The sequence below is a fragment of the Mustela nigripes genome, chromosome 12 (assembly GCF_022355385.1).
Source record: "Mustela nigripes isolate SB6536 chromosome 12, MUSNIG.SB6536, whole genome shotgun sequence".
NCBI classification, from domain to species: domain Eukaryota; kingdom Metazoa; phylum Chordata; class Mammalia; order Carnivora; family Mustelidae; genus Mustela; species Mustela nigripes.
In genome coordinates this window covers 121833420-121857296 of record NC_081568.1, presented here as the reverse complement: position 1 = coordinate 121857296, position 23877 = coordinate 121833420, and the positions used below count along the sequence as shown (strand labels likewise).

The window sequence follows — 23877 nt, the reverse complement described above, 5'->3', positions numbered from 1 at the left end:
GTCCTACCTTTCTGAAAGTGGTTGTTTTTCTGTTTCCAGAATTGCTGTTCTTCTCTTTGATCTGCCGATGGATTTTCAGGTGTTTGCAATCTTTAGATAAGCTATCTAGCTGATCTCCGGCTAGCTGAAGTAGTCTCAGCCTGCTACTTCTCCACCATCTTGACTCCTCCTGGATTCCTCCTTATTATATAAAATATTTTCCCCTTAAAGTACTTAAAGTAAAATATGTCTCCAATGGGTGCCTCATTAAAAAAAAAATGCAAAGAAAAATTGTCAATTTTTTTTTTTTTGCTTTTAAACCATTTTTAATTTAGGAAACTTCTGCAGTGTGGCCATGACCTGATTAAGCTATAAAACCCAAAGATAGTATAATTTTTAAATATTCATGTGGTATAGTAGGATCCAATTGATATTTATTATTTTGACCTTGAGAATGATGTCATTTTTTTCATAAAAGTTAGCATTTGTAGCTATTTCAAAATAATGTTACTGATTTCCCTCATGAGTTTATAGCATAAGATTATTTACCTGGGTTTTACAGTTACAGATTTTTTAAATCTATATGACAATTGAATAGTAAGAACCCAGCGCCAAGTACTTTTGTTTCAAGTCCTTTTGTACATAATATAAAATACTGTCCACTTCAAGTTTCATCATCACACATTTGAGAAAAATTACAAAGTTCCTGAATCACAGACTAAAAGAAATACACGTCATCTTAAAAATGATTCTATTATTCCTAAATATACAGTACAATTAAAATTGTATAAATAGAAGTATACCTGCTTTCCCAGGTAAAAATAAAAAATTTCTTAAGCATCTTCTATATTTATCTTTAAGTAATGAATGTGAATTACTTTCTAATAACTTTTGGTTGACATTATATCATAAATATGTTCAAAATACCTTTTGTTTTCCAGAAGCCCTTGCCAAGAGATATCATTTATAATGCCTATGGCAGACATTTTAGTTTTCACATCATATGTCTTCTGTCTGTATATGATTTCAGTAGTCAGCTGTGGAAAGACTCATTCTGCACTTGCTTTATTCCATCTCAAATGTGTGCCACTCAGTTTTCCATTCTGCCTCAGGATCTTTTTGGTGCTGCAACAGTCTAATTTGATGACATGTATGTACAACATAAAGTGTGAGATGGTTGATGCCTGTAAGAATGCCTCTCAAACCAATGAGGGGTGAGGGAGTCACTGGATAAATGCGCTGGTTTCTTTTCATTCAGGTTGACATCACTGGAGGACTCCTTCACTTCTTGGAGGTCACAGCTAACTTCTTTGGGGTCACAGCTAAGTCTTCCCTGTGGTATTAATAATGACTCTTATATTGATTTTCCATCTTCCTTGACTCTTCCTCTTTCCACTCCTTCATTTATGCTTCTTGGTACCGCCTCACAATAACCTACTTCTATCCCAGTCTAACCTCGTGCTCTGCTTGACGTGAAGCACATGATGATATCTCTGCCCTAGAAAGCAGACTTTCAGTAGATTCTGGAACACAATAACATTAGTATTTGTAGAATTATCATGTGTTTTAGACTGGGCACGGTGAGCTAGAAAAAGTGACGGTTGGGGAATGCATTAAGTCTAGCATTCAAATAGTGTAAGCTCAGTTGTAGTGAGAAATGTGAAGTTGTCTGCTTTCAGTTAGCTGCCTTAGAAGCCATGAAGAAAGAGTGAAAAGTTCGGGTCAATGAACATCACTTAAAACAAACTGTAAAAGTCATGGCCATGTTTAAAGTGAATATCCTTTATGGCAGTCATGGGGCAAACATTAGTAAAACTCAGGATCAAGCCTCAATTATAAGAGTGACAAAACAAACTAATCAATTAAAGGTTTCTAATTTGATAGTTTGCTAGAAAAGCTTTGGCAGAATCTTAAGGAATAGCTCGGGGATTAGGAAATTTTAGAATGGCTTTATTATATGAAACCAGAGAACCCACCGCTTGAAAAATAGTCCTCAATAAATGCTTAAGAATATTTCTTTCACTAAAGCAATAATGAATACTCTACTGGAGGCGCCACCATTGCTTTTTAGCTCAGTTGTGCACCTGTGCTGTGGATCAGGGTTGGCAGTAGAGATGCTCTCATGTACCTGGGATCTAGGTCTTAGAGTTCATGGGAATGATAGAATTCCAGAAGAGTAGAAGATGAATGTCAGTACTAATAAGACAAAGGAAAGGTAGATTTAGCTATCAGAATGGACTACAGTACCATAAGGTATGTGACATTGACTCATGGTCTGTGGTAATGGCTCAGAGATATGATGTTCTTAGAGGATCACAGGAGCTGGTGAGAAGAGAGTGGACATCAGCTCAAAAACAGAAAACCATGCTCCCTGGAATAGTTTCCAGGTCTGTACCTTCAGATTTGGAGCTCAAGGATGGAAGGAGAAACAGGTACCCTTGAGAAAGACTCTGACGTGTTATTACATGATTATGCAATAAGTTGTAATCTAAATTCCGAGAATCTACTCTAAAAAAATACTTGCACATTTATATATATATATAAAGCAATACACTTTGATATATTATTTGTAAAAATGAAACTTAGTAAATTACCTTTTGAGAAGGAAGTATTTCAAAATATTCATCTTATCCATAGATTGGAATGCTATGCAACTATTTAAAAAAAATGAGAACCAAACTTTCATGTGCTGATAGTAAAAGATCTCTAAGACATAGCTAATAGGACAGTATATAAACTTCCACATAATTTATGTAATAAAACAACTATGCTTATATGCATATATATAATAGTTCAAATTCATTTTAAGTGAATAGAAAAATGTTAATGATTATTTAAAAAGCATGGTCACAGAGAAGCTAAATGTAGTTATAAGAGGGAAGTTAAGAGACATACTTTTTTACCCTATATTTCAATGCATTGCTTGAATCATTTTACAAAGGTGATGCATTCATGTCATGTTTGTATAACTTAAAAAAAATTGAATCATTAAAAGTATTTTACATGTGTACTCTCTTCCAACATAATCTCCTTGTTCCTCTGACCCAGAGGTAACTAAATGAAGAATTTTGTATTTATCATTCTCTTGTTCCCTTCTTAAAAATAATATTATACATACATAAGTAATCCTAAGCAAGAATTTTACATGTGTGGTACGTTATATTCAGTAAGTCATTATGTATGTATTCTGTGACTGCAGTTTTCACTACCACTATATTAATGAGGGTCATGTGGCTTAGTTCTATTTTGGTACATTGCAACTATATTCTGTTGTAGGAATATAACATAATTTATATATGAGTTTCTCCCTTGTTTGTATTTTTAAAAATATACATCAATAAATTAAACCCTTTCTTCTTTCTCATATTGATTTTTCTGCTACAAAAATCCTTCTATATACCACTTAAATTTAATCCAAGTACTTGTGTATGTAAATTTTTTTCAGTTCTAAATGGCGCTTTTAATTGTTAATTTGATCTTTTGACTCAGAAGTGTATTTTCAGTTTCTAAATATGGGGACGGTTGGTTATTTTTAAAATTTTTTTAAATTAAAATCTCCACAGGCAGAAAAAATAATCTGGAAGTTATCTATTCTTTAAAACTCATTGAAACATGACTTTATGGTTTTATAAGTGATGAGTTTAGTAAATTCTCCAATTTATTATATTTTCTAATTTTTTAGTTCAATATTCTTCTTATATTCATTAGATCAAATTTAATTTTGTGTTATTTAATCTATATTATAACTTCTTTTGGAGAAAGATATGTTAAAGTCAACTTATTTGATAGTATAATCAATTAATTATTTGATAGTATAATCAATTAATTTTTAAAATTAGGTTAATTTTACTTTCAGTATTTTTTTTTACAATAAAAAAATGTAGTTTATTGTATATTTAGTATACCCCAATAAAGCTGTTTTAAAAAGGAATTTAGGTATTTTAAAACTAATTACTACCCTAAACAGCTTCACAGCTTGCAGGTTGACTTAACTTTTTATTATGGTATTGTGACCTTTTTTTTATTTCTAGTAATGTTTTTTGCTTTAAAATCAATTATGCCTACATAAGTGTCACTGTGAATTTTAGTATTTTATGTTGAATTATAATTCTTACAGAAAGTTATAAATGTAGATCTCACTGAATTAGTTCAAAGTACACATAGCTACCAGACCAAGAAATCCAACATTGCCAGCATCTCAGAATACCAAAATTCAGTTTTGCCTGTTTTTGAACTCTATAAATAGAATCATATAATATGTACTTTTGTGTTAGGGTTTTTTCTTTAGCTGTAGTTTGTTCAAGTACTTTATGGTATTTCATTCTAATTTTATTACAATTTCTTTATCATTCTACCTATGATAGACACTTAAATTGTGTCAAGTGTGGAACTCTCCCAAATAATACTGCTATGAATATCACTATACTTTTCTTTTGGTGCCCACATGCAGGTTTTTTTTTTTTTTTGGTTATATATTTATCAGGAAACATAATTGCCAAATAAAATACCAGATACCCAGTTAAATGTAAATTTTAGGTAAGCCACACAATATATTTTAGTATATGTATTTACCAAATAATGCATGTATGTATTTACATGAAAAAGATTATCCAGTGCTTATATGAAATTTACATTTACCTAGGGGCCATGTAGCTTTGTTTGCTAAATTTGGCAAAATTTACATAGAAAGAAAAATAAAGTAAAAATTAAAAAAACTTCTTTTTAGTCAAGAAGGTATTCACTATTTTTTAGAAGCTTTTTTCTTAGGCCTTTCACTTTCAAATATATATATATATATATATATATATATATATATATATGCTTGGATTAGAATGTTATTTGTATTGTGAAATTTGATTTGTCAGTTTTGATGTTTTTCTTTTCCAAAAGGCTATCCAGTTATACTGGAACACTTGATGGAAAAGACCTTTTCTTTTTTTTCTCTCCTATGTAGTTCCACTTTGGGTTTGATCAAACCTACTAAAATAAGTAGGGATGTGGTGGGATGATATTAAATCTATAGATCAATTTGGGAAAAAAAGACAGTATCCAAACTGGGAACATGCCATATGACTCCACTAATTTAGGACCTTACTTTTTCTGAAGATATTTTAGTTGTTTATGTCTAAATCTTAACTATATTTTGTTAGATTTATTCCAAGACACTTGAAATTACATTGCTATTTAAGTAGAGCTTTGTGAAGATTTTCATAATTAAAATGGAGCCATCTACCAATACTTACCACTCTCTCCATATACTCTTAATAGTTGTGAGATTTGTAACTGAAGTTACTCCCTGCCATTTGTATGATTTATTAAGGCAAGAACCATGCATAGTTTTATTCATCATTGTATCCACAAGGCCTAGCTCCACGTATGGCACATAGTAGGCAATGATGTGGAAATTGGTTGTCAGTTCCATTTACGTAGAATATTTGCTTGATAAACATGCTTTAAAAACACAAATGCCAACCTCCACCAGATGCATAGTTACCTTCTAACAACTTCTTTATGCTAGAAAAACATGGGACTAGTCAATTTGAATTTAGATTAGGAAGAGGAAGTTAGGAAATAATTACAGGACCAGATAGGGGAAAATTGGTGAAATGATCTTTAGATTTCACTCTCAGGTATTTAAAAAGCAGGGGCATGCGAACACAGAAAAACTACTAAGATTTATTCTGCATTATCAGAATCCAGAATAAAGGATGGATCCATTTTATAGACTTGGTAAGGCCCTATGTTGCACGTAGTTCAGAAATCCAGGATTTTTCAAGGGGCAATAGTCAAAATACTTGGAAGGAAAGCAAACAAGATAGGAAACTTCTAAAAAATACTATGTTTGAAAGTTTCTTAAATAAAATAGGGGAATATGAAACCTACTCTCAGACAAGCTGATTAGAATATTTGTCTTACTTTGTGACGCTCCACAGAGCTACAAAGATAAAGGATGAAACATGACAATCAGCTCTTGGTTAGGTATATGAAAAACATCGTAATTGATTTTTCCAAAGATCAAAAGGACCTATCAGTCTATCAAAGACTAATTTTATCCCCCTTGTCAGAGCATGCCTGCACTCTGTGAGCATTTCTGTCATCCTTCCAATTATCAGTCTTCTCCAATGTAAACAATTAGAAAGGCATAATATTGTTCAGTCTCCTTAGTGATGATTATCTTTTACAAAATAATCAGAGAAAGAACAATTAATTTTATATAATATTGTGTTAACTATACTGGAATTAAAACTTAATAAAAACACTTTTTTAATGTGAAGCAGTTACACAGTCTTTGTATATTGGAACATATGAAGAAAACATATATTCTAAAATATAGCATGTGTATGCATCTTTTTTTAGGAGGAATGTGGTTCACTAAAACAGATGAAAACAGTATGGTAGCTACCTGAACCAAAGAGAATTAGGTATATGAAATAAAGGGATATTTTCTTGTTTCTAATAAATTTTTAAGGGATTTCTGGGTGGCTCAGTTAGTTATGCATCTGCCTTCAGTCCAGGTCATGATCTCAGGGTCCTGAGATCAAGCCCTGCATTGGGCTCTCTGCTCAGCGGGGAGGCTACTTCTTCCTCTGTGCTGGCTCTCTTTCCTTCTTTCTCAAATAAATAAATAAAATCTTAAATAAATAAATAAATAAATAAACAAACATTCATTATCTTTTTTACAATTTTCTTTGAATTTAATGATGATTATACATAAATTTTATTTTGAAATTACACTTAATTTTTAAAAAATAGGGCAACAAAAATCACTGCTCCTGATGTCGCATGCCCCCTTCTCTTTACTTAGAGACATAAAATTATACAAGAGTAGTGCTGTGGGTAAATGCAGATACAAGTAAAGTAATGCGCCATTTTAATTTAAATCCAAAATATTTATTGCTCTTGTATAAAGTCAATAACATCCATACTGGTGAATAAGTGCTTCTGATCCAAATCAATTTTTTAAATTACATAAAAATTTATTATAGCTCATAATTTTATATTTCTCAAGATACTGTATAAATCTTTGAAAACAATTAGCAAATCCAAAAGCACTTTGTACATCTATGAATTTTTAATGCTCCTTTACATGCCATCTTTCTTCCAAGTTGAAAAAAATAAACCCTTTTAATGTCTTGTCTCTCTTCAAACCCTTTAACTTCCGGCACTAAAGGCAGCTATGTAGAACATAAATAACATTAATTTTCATGGCTTATGAATCAGATAACATTATGAATGGATTTTCAACTGGTATAAATGCCTCCCAGTCACATCTGCCTCCTACAGCCATTGGCTGAATATTTATCAAACAAACTTCTTAAATGCCATGAAGGCCTGTGAAGAAATGTCATATCTTCCTGAAGCTGAAGGGTTAATCATTAAAAAAAAAAAAGAAAAATGTTATTTTTAAAGAAAGAAAGGATTTTGGAGATGATGGAAAACAGAAAATGGTGGCTTTATATGGTCAAAAACTGTATATATTCTTCAGATTCAAATGATCTATTTTACAGGGAGTGTCTTCACTGGACACTAGCTATTTATTAGCAAGCCTTTATAGCATGAAGTGTGTTATTTCAGGGGAGAGGGTTCTAAAAGCAGATTTATGATTAGCTAAGGAAACTGATGGATACCAACTCTATCAAATAATGAATGGCTAATACTCAATTTTCATCATTACTTAATAATTATTTTTGCTTTTATTTTTATTTTTAAAGATTTATTTATTATTTTAGAGAGAGAGAGAGTGCTAGAGCAAGTGGGGAAGGGCAAAGGGAGAGAATATCTAGGTAGACTCCCCTCTGAGCAGGGAGCCTAAGAGGGGGGAGGGAAATTGGGCTAGATCCTGAGACCCATGAGATCATGACCTTTGAAAAAACCAAGAGTCAGATTCTCAACTGACTGAGCCACCTGAGTGTCCCTTGCTTTTATCTTTAATAGAGATTTTTCTTCAATCTCTCAAAGAATTATACTCACTCATTGTAATGATGAAGGAGAAGAATGTGTGAGTGTGTGTGTGTGCGTGCGTGTATGTGTGTGTGCGCGCGCGTCTACCTAAGGGGAATTAGACATGCTGGTGATACTCTGATGAATTGCTGAGCTTGAGAAGCAATTCATATCTTGATTTCACTTGATTTTAACTGAAGGAAGTGAATGTGTGAATTAGTGGGGTTGTAGCAAGTCAGAAAGGGAGATAAATGATAAGATGGTTTGGGTCCCAAATATTACAATAAAATAGAGTTTGAATTATGCATAAAGAAAGGCTCCAGACTTTTTTTTTTCTCAAGAACTTTATGTAGCACAGCTCCTGAGAGAGGGGGACTGAAAGCTACCAGAGTGGGGAAGGTGGGCCCAAGGGCAAAACCCTCAATCACAGTGAGGGTCAGAGTGGAGAGAATAAACACATATATCTTTTGTGTGTGTGTGTGTGTGTGTGTGTGTGACAATCTGTTTTTATTTATGTTAAGCTAAACATGACTTCATACTGATTTTCTCAACTCTTAATATGGTAACACATTAACCATTCTGAATTCCTCCCCTTATTTTTTTATAATTTTTAAATTTTTTTTATAAACATACAATGTATTATTAGCCCCAGGGGTACAGGTCTGTGAATCACCAGGTTTACACACTTCACAGCATTCACCATAGCACATACCCTCCCCAATGTCCATAACCAAACCACCCTTTCCATACCCCCTCCCCCCGGCAACCCTCAGTTTGTTTTGTGAGGTTAAGCGTCTCTTATAAACACATATATCTTTGATCTCCAGGTTTGGGAGTACTGAGTGACATCACTGAATCCAAACGAAAACCCTCCCAGTGGGCATAACCAGGATTTTCAGGCAGTCTCTTAAGAGAAGGTATCTTCCTGGAGGTTGGTTTGGAGAATATGGTAGGTACTTCTATATTGCTATTTTCTGGTTTTAATTTTGTATTTTGTAGTAATTTTAGATTTATGAAAAAATTGCAAAGATATCATAGAGAATCCACATATGCCCTTCATCTAGATTTTTGCCAGTGTTAAAATTGTGTATAATGATGGCATATTTGTTAAAACTGAGGACCAACATTTGTATACTATCAACTAAACTCTAGACTTGATTCCGGTTTCTACAGATTTTTTCCACCAGTATTGTTTGTCTGCTCCAGGCTCCATCCTCAATTAACATATTGTATTAAATTATTAATTCTCCCTCTCCTTTGACTCTCCCAGTCTAGGACTATATCTAAGTCTGGTTTTGTTTTCCTATGACCTTGACAATTTTGAGAAATGCTTAAAAATTTAAGTGTTATTGTCTTTACACATGTATTAGAAAAGGTAGAAGTTTGAATTATAATCTATCCCTCCATTTTGTCAGATAAACACTAGCTAAGAGAGAATTAGGGAAGCCTAGCAATACTGAAGAAGATGTAGATGGTGTCTGGCTGCGGATGTCAGTAGGATGAGAAAATCTTTTAAACAAAAGATAAACTGTGAGAATTGTATATGGGTTCAATTACTGGGGCATGATAGGAAACAGAAATTGCCCCCCCCCAGGAAGAGAGAGAGAGAGAGAGAGAGAAGACAAGTGAGTGAGATAAACAGAATATATATATGTAGTTCAGATTATAAATAATTTAATACTAGAATTTTTTTCAATATAATTCTGTCATTCTGAAATTAGTACTGTTTTTCTGTCTTTGATTCCACATCATATTGAAGGTTTTGATAAATTTCATATCTTTTCTATTTAAAAGATATATTTCAAAAATGATAGCAATAAAATAGAGCAGATGGTAGAGAATAAACTTATTTTGAGATGAAAACTGAAGATTATGCAGCAGTCTCGGAAAAGGTAAGTCTTTTACTTCTTTATTTCTGCACACAAAAGTACTTTCCCTTTATTTCTAGAAATAGTTCTAGGCACCGTTCATTGAAAGTGATCTTTTGAAATAGTTCAAACTCTCATGCACATAAAGCATTAATGTAGAATTTTGTATCATCTGTCAAGTACTGATGGACAATGAAATATGGGTTTCAGATTCATCTGTTTCCTCCATATTGTTTTCAGTCTTTAAGTGGCTTGCCTCAATTTAAATGCTATTACTTATTCTTTTATCTATTTAGAATTATTGACGGAGATGTATGGTACTGTCAAAGACAAAATTCACCAGACAATTAAGAGATGATTTTATTGGGCAGCTGCAACAGGGTGAATAGACCACATCTGAAAACCAGAGTGCTAAATAGAGTATTTTTGCCTTAGCAATTTTTGTAAGGAGAGGGAGAAACTTAGGTGCTTTACCCTCAAGGTTATTTTGTATATAGGGAATGTGCCACTTATTTGAATGGGAAATGTTTATCTCTATGTCAAGTCAATTTCTGAGGGACAAACCATTCTAACTACTCACGGGACAAAAAAACATGACACTAACTAGGGATAAAAGAGGAAGGAACTGTGTCTGACTTGGTAATTAGGTATAAGCAAAGGGAAGGGTCTGTTTTTTATCTTGTCAGTAGCCATCATTAAAAAAATAGTCATATGGCATCATTTCTCCACTAATTATTCTTTCATTATCCTTGCTGTGCAATACCATATTTAAGACTGACTGGATCTCACATAATCATATTTTCAAATTCTGCCTGGGATATGAAGACAGGCTAGATTCTCACATTTCTTCACAAATGTGGTAGGGATGCCTACCTAGCCAACAACAACAACGATGACGACACCACCACCAACAAAACAAAACAAAATAAAACAAAAAAACCCTTTCTTTTTCCTTCTAGAGACATGAATAATATGAAGTCCATGGTATCTTGGGATTTGTATTTTAGAATTTCATAATGCTCAAACATAATAATTTCAATTTTCTGGTAATATATAGTAGCAAGTGCACTGTTTAGAAATATTCATTTCTGACATTTGAACATTTACTATCTCTAGAACTACCGTTGAGCTGTATCTTGTTGATATTTTTTCAGAAACTTTTCTCAAAAGTTAAGTATACCTAAATTTTCAATTCAGCCTATAATTCTTGACTTTGCCATTTTGGCTGTGTCATTTACTACTAGCATCCTGAAAAGTTTTTAAGCAATGTTTTTTCATAAATTAGCCTTTGTTTTTTTATTTTATATTTTTAATCTCTGTACCTTATTTATTTTATAATTGGAAGTTTGTACTTAAATTCTTTAAATTCTTAAATTCTTCTTAATCCCTTTTATCTATTTCCCCCCCCCCCCCCCATCCAACTCCTTTCTGGCAATCACTAATTAGTTCTCTGTATTTAAAATTTTATTTTTTGTTTTTTTGTTCGTTTGTTCTGTTTTTTAGATTCCACATATAAGTAAAATCCCATGTCTTTGCTGACTTGTTTCACTTAGCATAGTACCTTCTAGGTCCATCCATGTTGCATATGGCAAGATCTCATTCTTTGTTATGGATGAGTAATATTCTTGGGTGTGTGTGTGTGTGTGTGTGTGTACCAATTCTTTGTGCATTCATCTGATGGGCACTTATGTTGGTTCTATATCTTGGCTATGAAAAATAATGCTGCAGTAAACATAGGCATGTATCTATCTTTTTGAATTAGTGTTTTCATTTTCTTTGGGTAAAAATGCAGGAGGAGAATTACTGGATGATATGGTATTTATATTTTTAATTTATTGAGAAACCTCTATACCAATTTCAACAGTGGATGTACCACTTTACATTCCCACCAATAATGCAGAAGATTTTCTTTTTCTATTTGTTATTTCTTATCCTTTTGATACTAATCAGTTGCACTGCTATGAAGTAATATCTCCTGTGGTTTGGGTTTGCATGTCCTTGATGATAAGTAATGTTGAAAATCTTTTGATGTGTCTATTGCCCATCTATATATTTTCTTAAATGTCCATTCAGGTGCCCTGCCCATTTTTAAATCAGATTTTTTTTTTTTTTGGTGTTGAGTTATATAAATTCTTTATATATTGTGGATATTAACTTCTTATGAGATATATAATTTGCAAATATCTTCTCCCCTTCAATAGGTTGCCTTTTTGTTTTGTTTATGGTTTCCTTCACTGTGTAAAAGCTTTTTAACTGGTGTTGTCCCAGTAGTTCATTTTGCTTATGTTTCCCTTGCCTTTGGAGACATACCCATAAATATATTGCTAAGGAATTAGCCATATTTTATAATAATTATGTATACATGATGAAGGATTCTGTATGAAGTGTTTAATACATACATAGATGTTCATACTACCCATAGTGTGAATCCAAGTGCCATTACTAAACAGAACAGTTTTGCATTTTAGAAATGGCTTTTCTAAAATGGTGATTTTGCTTTGCATAACTTGTTTTTGTGCTGGGTTCTGGAGGGGACATATGCCCAAGAATACTGTGTTTGTTACTTTAGGTACAGGAGGAGAAAATTTTCCTCCAAACCATCCTTTCTTAGTTATAAAGGAAATATTACAAGCACAAGTAGATGATGGGAACTCTCTTTTCTAGAACTTTACAAATGTTAGATTCTCTTCTAGTTTGGATCCTAAACACAAATAAAGAGTTGACCTTGAATATATTCTATAAGTGTGAAGAATTTATTGAGAATTTAAATTAAAAAAACAAGAACAACTTCCATACCATCAAATAGTCTTCTTGTGCCCCCCCCCCAAGAAATATATTGTGTTATTTAAAGTATCATTCACTTTGGGGAAAAAAATCCATTCTTAGACATTTTGTAAATAACATTTTGTAAAGAAACAGTTTTTTTTTAAAGATTTTATTTATTTATTTATTTAACAAAGAGAGAGAGAGAAAAAGATCACAAAAGGCAGAGAGGCAGGCAGAGAGAGAAGGGGAAGCAGGCTCCCTGCTGAGCAGAGAGCCCGATGTGGGGCTCAATCCCAGGACCCTGAGATCACGAACTGATCCGAAAGCAGAGTTTTAAACTAGATGGATACAATTTTTGTATGGAGAATAATTTGAAGACTTTTTATATGACAGGCTTAAGCAACAAACAAACAAACAAACAAAAAACCATATCAATACAGATTCATAAGTATAACATGAAAAATATTAAGGTATATGTACTCATTCAGATAATTCCACTTTTTCTCCTTTCTTCTTAGTTCTGGTTCCACTGTCATTTAATATGAAGTAGATAGATAAAGATAATGAAGAAAAGGCAGGGGCTCCTGGGTAGCTCAGTGGCTTAGTCCTCTGCCTTCGGCTCGGGTCGTGATCTCGGGGTCCTGGGATCGAGCCCCATATCAGGCTTTCTGCTCAGCAGGAAGCCTGCTTCCCTCTCTCTCTCTGCCGACTTGTGATCTCTCTGTGTCAAATAAATAAATTAAAAAGAAAAAGCAAATTTGGTTTATATTAAAAGGAAACTAAATCTGTTTATCAAGGAGCAGGTAATATCCACACAGTGAAAGGGTGAAATTAATTAAAGACAGAATGAAGTTTGGGGTAGATACCAAACTTGAGGGAGCAACCCTTGAGATGGTAAGAACTTTGAAGAGAAAACTGTCCAAAGATGGGTCTTAGAACATTGGTTCTGTGTATAAGGATGGAATTCCAGTTTCCAGGCTTCCTTTTCAAGCCAGATGCATCAAAATTACATCATTTTCAAGCCTTTTGGCATTGAATTTATGCTCCTTTAGAATGTGACACCTTGTTAAAGGAGTCTTACCAAGAAAAGAAGAGAAGAGTAAGTTATACAAATAAAGCAATTATTAAGAATTCTGCATCTCCCCTGCACCAGTACCACAGAGGTATAAAGTCAGTTTCTTGTGTTAGAGTTTCTCCTGCAGCACTCACTTGCCACTCTGTGGAATTCATGCTTGTGTAGAATGTAAAGATAGTTAGAATTACTCTGATGTGGTTCTGTCAGAAAGAATGGTAATTCAGTTCTTTCTTCATCTTTATCACTTTATCCAAAAATATGAACTTGGACTGATGGAATTAAAACTGAAAAATGGAAGAAATTGAAGAAAGGTATTCTACTCCCTATAAAAGCAAGCCAGAGTCCAGTGGATTCGCTGGGGAGACATTAGCATTGCCACTGTAGGTTACAAGTCACAAGGGATGTCCAGGAGCCCAAAGAGGAAACTTACATGAAATGCAGTGCTGAATTTAAAACAGTGGGTGATGTTCTGCCATCAATTTCTATAGACCAAATAATCATTTAATTTTGATAAAAAAAATATTTTACTGTGTTGAAGAGCAGACCGAATACCTCTTCCGTGGTACAACTGATAAACTGGGAAGTTTATCAAAAGCTTATCAGAAAGGGATGCCTGGGTGGCTCAGTGGGTTAAGCATCTGCCTTTGGCTCAGGTCGTAAAATCTAGGGTCCTGAAATCCAGTCCCACATTGGGCTTCCTGCTCAGCAAGAAGTCTACTTGTCCTTCTGCTTCTCCCTCCTGCTTGTGTTCTTTCTCTCACTCTCTCACAAATAAATAAATAGAATCTTTAAAAAGCTTAACAGGGGCATCTGTGTGGGAGAAATAAGAAGTAGGAAAAAAGTATTTTGCAAACAACTATATTAATGTACAAAAGGCTCAACCAAGATATATAAAATAGGCAAATGATGAAAAGATATAAATTGTCAATTGAGAGCAAGATAACAGAGCAATTAGAAATATTAGTACATACACTGAAGGATATATAACCTCACTTGTAATAAAAAAAATTTAAAATACCAACAAGGTAACTTTTTTTTTTAAACTATCACATACCTGGTAATTGAAAGAAAATGAGGGAAAGAAAAAAAAAGATACAGAGATAATAAGTTAGGAGTTCCTTAACACCTTTAAGGCAAAATTGATAGTGTCTATACAAATTAAAATGGCAGTTACTTTATGAACAGTAGATTCTAGATGTAGTAATTTGTCATAGGATTATACTTAAAAATTATGCTTATATACAAGAGGGTATGTTTTGGAATATTGCCTATAATAGCAAAAAAAGTATAATTATGTAAATTTTAATGAGCAGAAATTATTTAAAAATTCTGGTGAGAATGTGTGTGTATGTGTGTGTTTGTGTGTGTGTCTGTGTATAATATAGTTATATACAGAGAAAGATCTTTATTATGCTGATATGAAAATATGTCCAAAATATACTGTAACAAAAGGCAGTAGGTGGACTTTTTATAGTATAATATACTGTACACTGAAAGAATAAATTATATTAAAAAATCTGTATGTTTCTATCAAAAGATAAGAGCTGACATGAATTTATTTACCTAGCTAGCTGTTTATTGATGCAGAATGCAATAAAAATGTTAACAGTAGGTACATATGACAAGAAGGATAGGGAAATGTGGAAGGGAGTATGGAATTTTTCCTTTCATTTTATACATTTGAATTTTAAACATACCTATTTATATTTTCAAAATCAACAATGCTGGTTGATTGCATGGGAAATGGGGCCTTTTTTTTCTCTTGATCATTTTATATTTAAAAATGTTTAATAATATAGATACTTACAAAATTTGCTGTGATTCTACATGGTAAAAATTAATTTTCCAGTTTATTAACAACCTCATGATTTATCTCTTAATCTCCCTGTGAGATACATATGCCATTATTTTCTTGAATCATACAAAATAAGTTCATTTTATATCGGCTTTGTGTTCTGGTTATATTTTCTTACCTTTCACAAAAGCCAATGTTACTCGCTTCTTTCTAGCTGACTTCTACAGCATTTTAAAGACACAATAAATATTCACCACTGTCATACTCTTCAATCTGGTGATATTTTAAAAATATATTTTTCTGATGAAGCAGAATTTTTAGGATATATTGCAAAGATTGTTTTACTGTACATAGAAAAATAAGTTTGTAACACAAATTAAACCTTACTCCATACACCTTAAATTATGAGATTGCTTTCAGTTAAAGATAACTGAGTGATTTTTGTTTTATTTTTTAATTATCTATTTATCTAAGTATAATCTCTGCACCCAACATGGGGACTGAGATTAAGAGTCATATGCTTTCTGGACTGTAAGAGTAATATGCTCTCTGGACTGAGCCAGTAAATAAAATAAAAAAGGAAAAAAAAAAAAAAAAAAGGAATGTCATAATATTTATGAAGTCTCAAACCCGGTTATTTGTTGCAAAAATTTATAAATAGCTGAGAAAACATTAAATATTTGTTTAAAGGAAGTCACAGTCTCAGTTTATTCAATAGAATGTAGATTTTAGCAGATATTCCCTGAATTATTAATTCAAACACTATGTACTAATAGCATTATTACAACCTGATATATAGAAAATAGTTCAAAAGGAATTGTTTTCATGATTATCTATAAAGATAAAATTATTTAACAATATTGAAATGGACATTGGGAACCTTAATAGAATGAGTACTAAACATCAGACCAACTAAAAACAGAGAAGAGATAATTTAAATGGAAACCTGTTTAAGACTAGGATTGAAGCTTTAACTAAATAATTGAATCACTGAAAGTCAATGGACTTAAAGGAGTAAAGAGGGGGGCAATAATATTCATTTAGTCAATATTAATAAAAAGAAACAATAAAATCTATCAAAAAAGCAGGATCATAGATTGGGTACCTTACCCTAAAATAGTACTGCAGCAGTGTTAAATAGGAAATTGAATTTATTTTCTACTATGACAGGAATATAAGTACAGTATAGAAACAGAAATGGGCCATCCAAATTTAATAACATAAATAACATTATGTAGACAGTAATACCTGAATCATACTAGTTTCTGCCTTTATTATTATTTTAGACACAGATCTCTTGAATACATTGTGAAATCAGGGAAATTTTTTTCCTCATCTAGACACTAAAGAAAAAGTTTAGAGTTACAAAAGGCTTGTTTCCCAATTTAATCATGCTTAATTTGATACTTTCCTTTTTCATTATACTTATTAATGGCTGAACCTAGCCAGATGATGTGTATTTATAAATCCATTCACTAAAATGTACTTTTCTGTGCAGTCACTCCAATAAAAAGTGTAATCCACTGTGCAGCTAAATGGCTGTATATAAAAAAAAAAGAACTGCTACACGTATATATATTTTCTTTCTTTCTACCTCAGAAGCCAGATCAAAGCCTTTATGTTATGTGATGCTGCTCCCCCTCAGGGCCGAGCAATAAACTCCTTAAAATTTCATACCTGCTAAGTTAACAATATAAATGTCAATTGAGTTTAGCTGAAGCGGACTTTTGTAATCAATAGCAAGGATTATAGTCAGTGGAAATTATATCTTGCTAGGTCTTGCAGGTAAGTGGTTAGTTGTGGAAAACATTTAAGTGAATGGAATGAATCATTCTCAAAATGTTGTCAGTGAAATTTTATAATTTCTTACTACTGCTTTCCAGTTGCTATTGCTGATATTGAATTATAAAACCTGGATTCTGTTCACAGTTCCTATTATGTTAGATTATCTACTCTCAACACAGAATCTCAATTTTCCTAGCTTGAATGTTTCCATTAACTTGTAGCCATCTTAAGAGGAGAAAAAATGAAATAAAAAAATGTATGTAAGCAGACATGATTTAGGGGCCATGCCATCAAAGGGATTCTATGCATGCATGTGACTGTCAAACTCTGCATTTTGTATTACGGCTTGTACAAAAACTTCAATGAAGATAAAATTTAAAGCTGTCAAAGTATGTACATTTCAGGAAAAAGAATAGCAAAGATTGACTTTTAAAGGTATTTAAAGGGTATTAAATGTACTAAAAACAGGATTTCTAATGCAAGACCCATCCTTTACAAGATTTTATCTCAGTTTCAGAACTGGAGTAATGCCCAGGGTTATAACCCTCTCCTACTTTAATTGTAGTGAAATTGTAGTGGTGAAAATTTTTGGTTGTAGTCTTTCCTTTTTTTTTTTTGTACTTTGATTATTGAGGCAGATGACCTACAGAAATCCCAGTGGATCTAAGCTATCAAAGGAAATTCTATTTGGTAAAATTAGGGAAACAATCAATGCTACATGGCCTATGTAAATAATTCAAGACCTCTGAATACTCAAGAGATTGTTGGCTGACTGTTGCTCAGTATAGGAAAATGGAAACGTGGGAACCAAAAGTCTTATCTCTTCCTGAAATTCCCTACCATTTCCCCCTTTTTAACTTCTTTGTCATGTGAGGTTAGGAACAGATTTGACCCAGACAAACAGTTGGTTGAACAATTATTCTGCATTAAGCACTAAAGAGATACAGAAGACATATATTCTGTTTGCAGTCCTCCAAGAACTATACTCTAATACCAGTCTGGATTCAGTCAGGAAAACACGAGCCACTCTTCACTAAAGATAGAATGACTTTGCAGTTTCTTGAGGACCAAAATCTAGGGATAGTTTTAATCAATTTGCTGTCGCTGAAGTTAGCAAAGATGCTGTCACTGAAGTTAGCAAAATGTTGACATTGAGAGTTTTTTTTCCCCTGAAGAACTAAACCAGAGTCCCTCAAATGACTGCCTGGAAGCTGCTGCATTCTTTGAGGACTTTTGGAGAGGCCCCCACAAAATGTTCAGTTTGTTAACAGTGAAGAGGGTGGTTCTCAAGCACTTGTGAGAATGCTGTAGTGAACGTCATCTTCCCCCTTCCCCTTCACTTCATCCCTCTCATAGGGAAATCCTATCCAATAACCATGTAGTAAAGAGGAGTCTGGAAAATGTAGTTTGCATTTCCCAGGTGGGAGTGATGCCTAATAGATACCAGATGGTCCTGTATTGTGCACATATTTGTGGGCCAAGCCTCTGTATCATCCTTTTATGCATTTTTTTAGTTCTGACCAAAAGTGAAAGCATAATGCTTTCCTTAACATGTCAGAACTATCTGTGTATAGTCAAAGGTGTAAACTTTACTTCTTCCCAAAAGGGGAAATAGAAAATCCCAAAGGCTATTTTATTAATCTCTGGATAATGTTCATTTCTTTTCTAGCTCAGTCACTGTGCCTCTTGGGTATCTTGAAATTTAAGAAAATTTGAATATAAATTCAATTTTTGGTGACACCATTTACATTAGTTAATAATAGAGCCACAGGGAGAAAGATGAAAAGTGGATTTGTTGATATTTACAAACTCACATAGATATAAAAACAAAAAAGAAAATCTGCATAATCCTTACAATCCTTACTTTTGCAAAAAGTCACACTGTCTTAGTTGGCATCTATAACTTCCCTTTTCACTACGCCCTCCACATTCCGTCATCTTCAGCTAGCACAATAGCCATTCATAGTTCTTTGCCTGGTACATTCCAAAATTAATTACCAAAGGAACGTGTGCCCTAAACAGTCTTCCTTTGTGAAGTAGTTTTATTTTTTTTATGACTTTTTTTTTTTTTTTTCAAACCGGAAAGCACAGATGTAATAAGAGAATCTCTTGAATTCCAGGCCTATTTCTCTCTGCCTCCATTGAATAATAGAAATCAAATTAAGACAAATCAGCTCAGCAAACAGAGTAAACTTCTTCTCTTTATCTAATGCTCCAGTGACAGAAGGAACATAAAATGTGTAGCTTTTGGTTTAATGGAATCAGTCTTGAGTCCATTGGTTCAAATATCCTTCCCTTTTAAGAACCAGGACTCCAAATCATCAGAGCCTAAAGTTGTGGCAATAGAATACAAAACTTTTGCTGATGGAAAATTAAAGTCTGTGATATGAACGCAACTACTAAGAGAGAGAACACTATCCTACTGATGACTGGTACAGAGCATGAAACACAACCAACAGGACACTTCCCTGTCACACGAAGTGTTTACCTTGCTGATTCTCTTCTTCAAATATCCTACAGCTCTTTATCAGCTTTAAGGGTGTCATATGACAGGGATTTAGAGTAAATGATGGTAATATGATTATGAATAGAGCATTAGATAAGGCAGGAAAAGCAGGTCTATATCCATAATAAATATCTATTCTTAGGAAATATGGATGCTGTCATTTCTAATACGAAGGTCTATGAGGTAACCAACCTACTTTGCAAGTTAATAAACCTGCTGTCAGGTGACATATTTGTCTGAGGGAAATGGTGTCATACTGGGGGCTCATAGCTAATGATGACTGTTAGCAAGTAGGCCATGAACTAGTTAAATCCTGGATAGATGAAGTACCATGTTTTAAAATCTATAACTAACCTCCACTCCTGTCACCACAGTCAATTTTTCAAAAGGCCATTGAGAAAGAGAAGAGGTCTCTGGGAAGAGAGGCTGTCAGACAGACACAGAGCCAATCATCTTTCCTATCTTGACATTAAGAACTTTCTCTGTTGTAAAATGTCCTTTTACGTAATCTCCTTCCCAAACCTCTTGTCACCAGTTTATAAACTGTGTTTTTTCTACTTTATAGTGTCTAACCAGCAAGTGGGTAGTGGCATATGAATCACTGTATTTGATTTTGATCATCTGTACTTCCAGGGAATTGAGCAATCAAGACATGTTTTTTGAACTTCTGTCTACTGAGCTCTTCCTTCACCCCTAGTGTGCAAGGGGATTTTTCTATTTCCTTGCTATTTTCTACCAGTAGGTGGTACAAAGCTGAAGTTTTTTTTGCCTTTAGGGAGCTGGGCATTCCTCATGAGGTCATGCATGTGGGCTACAAAGGAGCTATAAATCAGAAGTAGAATCCATGAGAATAGGCTTATTAGGACTTGGAACATAATGGAACTTACTTGTTCCTTTTGGAGTTCTTTCAGTTGATCCCATATATCTCACTTCCATTTGATTATAGAATAGAATAGTTCTTAAGTTGTAATATTATGTACACATCGGGAATTCTACTTGAGGCCAGTGGTTTGTACTCTTTAAAGGTTTTAATTTTGGGTGCCTGGGTGGCTCAGTGGGTTAAGCCGTTGCCTTCGGCTCAGGTCATGATCTCAGGGTCCTGAGATCTCTTCAAGGACTCTCTGCTCAGCAGGGAGCCTGCTTCCCTCTCTCTCTCTGCCTGCCTCTCTGTCTACTTGTGATCTCTGTCAAATAAATAAATAAAATCTTTAAAAAAAAAAAAGGTTTTAATTTTGACACAGTTTTGCAAAAAAATTTCACTCTTATCTGTTTATATAGATAGTACAACAGAACTATTATTAGGAAAAAAAAAAAAAAGAAAAGAAAAAATTCAGAATTTGAAGAATAATTGTTGCAGTCTCTCAGAAAAAAACATTACCCAAAGGGTATTGGTGGCACCAATAATTAGATTAGAAAATAAAATCCCAGATATATAGAAAGGTAAAAACAAACAAACAAACAAACAAAAAACACAAAGTAAGGATTCCACTATCCACTCAGCAAATTAATGATAAAACTGATCAAAATAAAAAAGGGAAATAATAAAGACAAATTAAGAAATTAAGAAATAGATAATCTTAAAACCAGGGAAGGTCAGTGAACAAACATATTCTGTCAATAGGGTTTATAAGAAAAAGCAAATAGCACCATCAGATGTGAGTCAAGGTGAACAGGGTGACTAATGAAGAAAAGTGCACCAGGAGAAAAGTGACAACCTTGAGTAAACTTCTTGAGGTGATACCTACAGTTAGCCTAAGGGTCTCCACAGAGAGGATCTGACAAAATAATCAGCATCGTTCTTACCTCCCTCAGATCCAGGTCCAAGATCTTAGTGCTTGAAACAAACAAACTAAAACAAAACAGAGGAAAGGGTGCTCATTGATTTGGTCTGTCCTGGTTTGCTTCTTGTAGAAAGCAGATTATGAAGTAGTAGAGAATGGGTCTAATGGAGCAAATGGAAAATACCTTTGGAAAATACATTGTAGTGAATATCAGATGATTTATCTGTTTTCATACCTCTGAGGGGAACACATATTTTACAACCTAGATCAAGCAAATTCATATCATGAACAGAGAGGTTAGGATGTGTCACAAGTCAGAGCAACAAAAGAACCTCATAATCTGGCCAACTCATTGTCTCAAAAATTGAGACGATGTCCAAGCTGAAAAAATGTATGTATATTTGGTATAACCTGTCAGATAAGTTGTACTCCTAAGAGGGATGTTAGACTCAGGGAGTCCTGAGGTGTGCGTTGGTTGTCAGATTATTCAACAAGTAGAGAGAGCATCCTTGAAGAATCAAGCTAAGCAAAGACTACTGGAATCAAGAAATGAGCAAAAAGACAAAGACCGGAGATTAATTTAAGTCCATAGGTCCATTCATGGTTGAAGCTTGCTACAACCACAAATTTCTCAGTTCCCAGCTGTCTGAAACAGTATATCCACATTTCTTTGTTATGATAGTTTAACTTGGGTCTTGGTCACAGAATTTGATATCTTAAAATAGAATATTTCAAGTGAAGGACCTGAAAAGTGAAGTTGTCTTAGTTGAGGTTAGAGGTAGCAATGATAATTTCTTCATTTTCACTTGGGGATGTCCATAGACCTTAAAGCAAAGAAATTGAATTCTTGCCTGATATATTCTGAATGCATCCACAGAACCACAACTGTCACACTACCAAAGATGATTGTTTTATCTTGCTGAATCTTATATTTTGCCATATTTCTACCTGTTAGCTGCATCACATGCTTTTGGAGGTAGGGGCGAGAGAAAGAAATATAAATAAGTATATTACAGTATTTTCTGTATACTAGGCATGGACCTGGCATGTTCTGCTTCCAAACTTTGACCGTTAATTTTTTTAAAAACTTAGAACAACTCTCATATAAATAGGCTTGTTATTTCTCCCTAAGAATATAGACATGAGTGTGTGTGTGTACATAGAAATAGTTTCATTTTAATCTTGATAAATATAAAATGTGATATTTCTAAAAACAGTAATAGAAAGGAGAGAATGCTTCAGTATGAATATCAGATAAAGTTGTCAGATCAGATGAATCCCAACAGCAGCCTTAGCCAATAGATTTGAGATGGTGAATTCCCAAACAAGCTCAGTGGAGCCAGCAACGGTTATCTCACCCACTGATACCAATAATTATAGTTTCAATGACTAAATAAATCCTGTTGTAGAAATGAACAGACTCTTTTAGAACTGATGCCATTTGTAAATTCATCTGATTAAAATTTAGTAATTTTCTGATTATGACTTGGCATTCTTTATAGGCCTGCCTATTTGTGTAGCTGGGTTCATGTACTATGATAAAATATGGTTAGTATTCTGTTCTCATATACCAGCCTTTGGGTTTGTTGATATAACAATTCATAAGGTAGAAAGCCCATACTTGTTTTGATGAAATTAGGTGTCTAATTAGGTGTCTAATCTTAAATTAATCTCCGGTCTCCTCACTTCCATGTGAGGACCATAACTTGAATTGTGGTACGGTGATAAAATCACTAGAGCAAATGTATCTTGGATGAGAGCCATCCATTATTCCCTGCTTCTCATACAAAACTATTATGCACCACCCTCCTGCCTTCTTCCAGTTAATTTCTAAACACATTACGGGGAGACATGTCTTGGTAACTCTGTCCACATGAGGAACCCTTAAGAAGATTACTTTGCCTCAAGGTGATTCATGCAAACCATGTTCGTAAGATCTACTTAACGGTTACTTGGAAAAAAATTTCTCATAGATGCTGCACTAATTTCTCCCAATTTAGATTTGTAGCTGGATGTGGCATATAAGCTATACCTACTGCCCTATAAGCAATATTTGCAAGCCTTACTCCTAGAGTGATGAATAAAATCTTTGGAAGAAAACAGCCATGGTTTTGGCCAAGTAAGCTACAACTTATTTGTACAGTTTTAATTTATTTACAATTAAAATTTGACAGGGTTTCTGAAAATGCTAGGCAGTGTTTCAGAAACTACAGCCAAATTCTGTAACAGTAGATTGTATTGCCAGAACCAATATATTTAATATATGATAGAACTATGCCCTAATCTACCTTTTGTTAACCTTTGCCATCTTTGAAATATTCTATAAAATCATTTTTCTATGAAGTAAAAATTCCTGTTCTTGAGCATAAGCAGAGTTGTTC

At 33.6% G+C, this 23877-nt stretch overlaps 1 long non-coding RNA gene across 1 annotated transcript in view; it reads left to right on the top strand.

The window, feature by feature from the left end:
* The window catches only part of LOC132028007 (uncharacterized), a 262344-nt gene that overhangs the window by 188754 nt on the left and 49713 nt on the right, over window positions 1–23877 (top strand). The window contains exon 2 of the long non-coding RNA XR_009407311.1: window positions 8748–8869. This is a non-coding gene — a long non-coding RNA (uncharacterized LOC132028007). The remainder of the gene's footprint in view (window positions 1–8747; window positions 8870–23877) is intronic.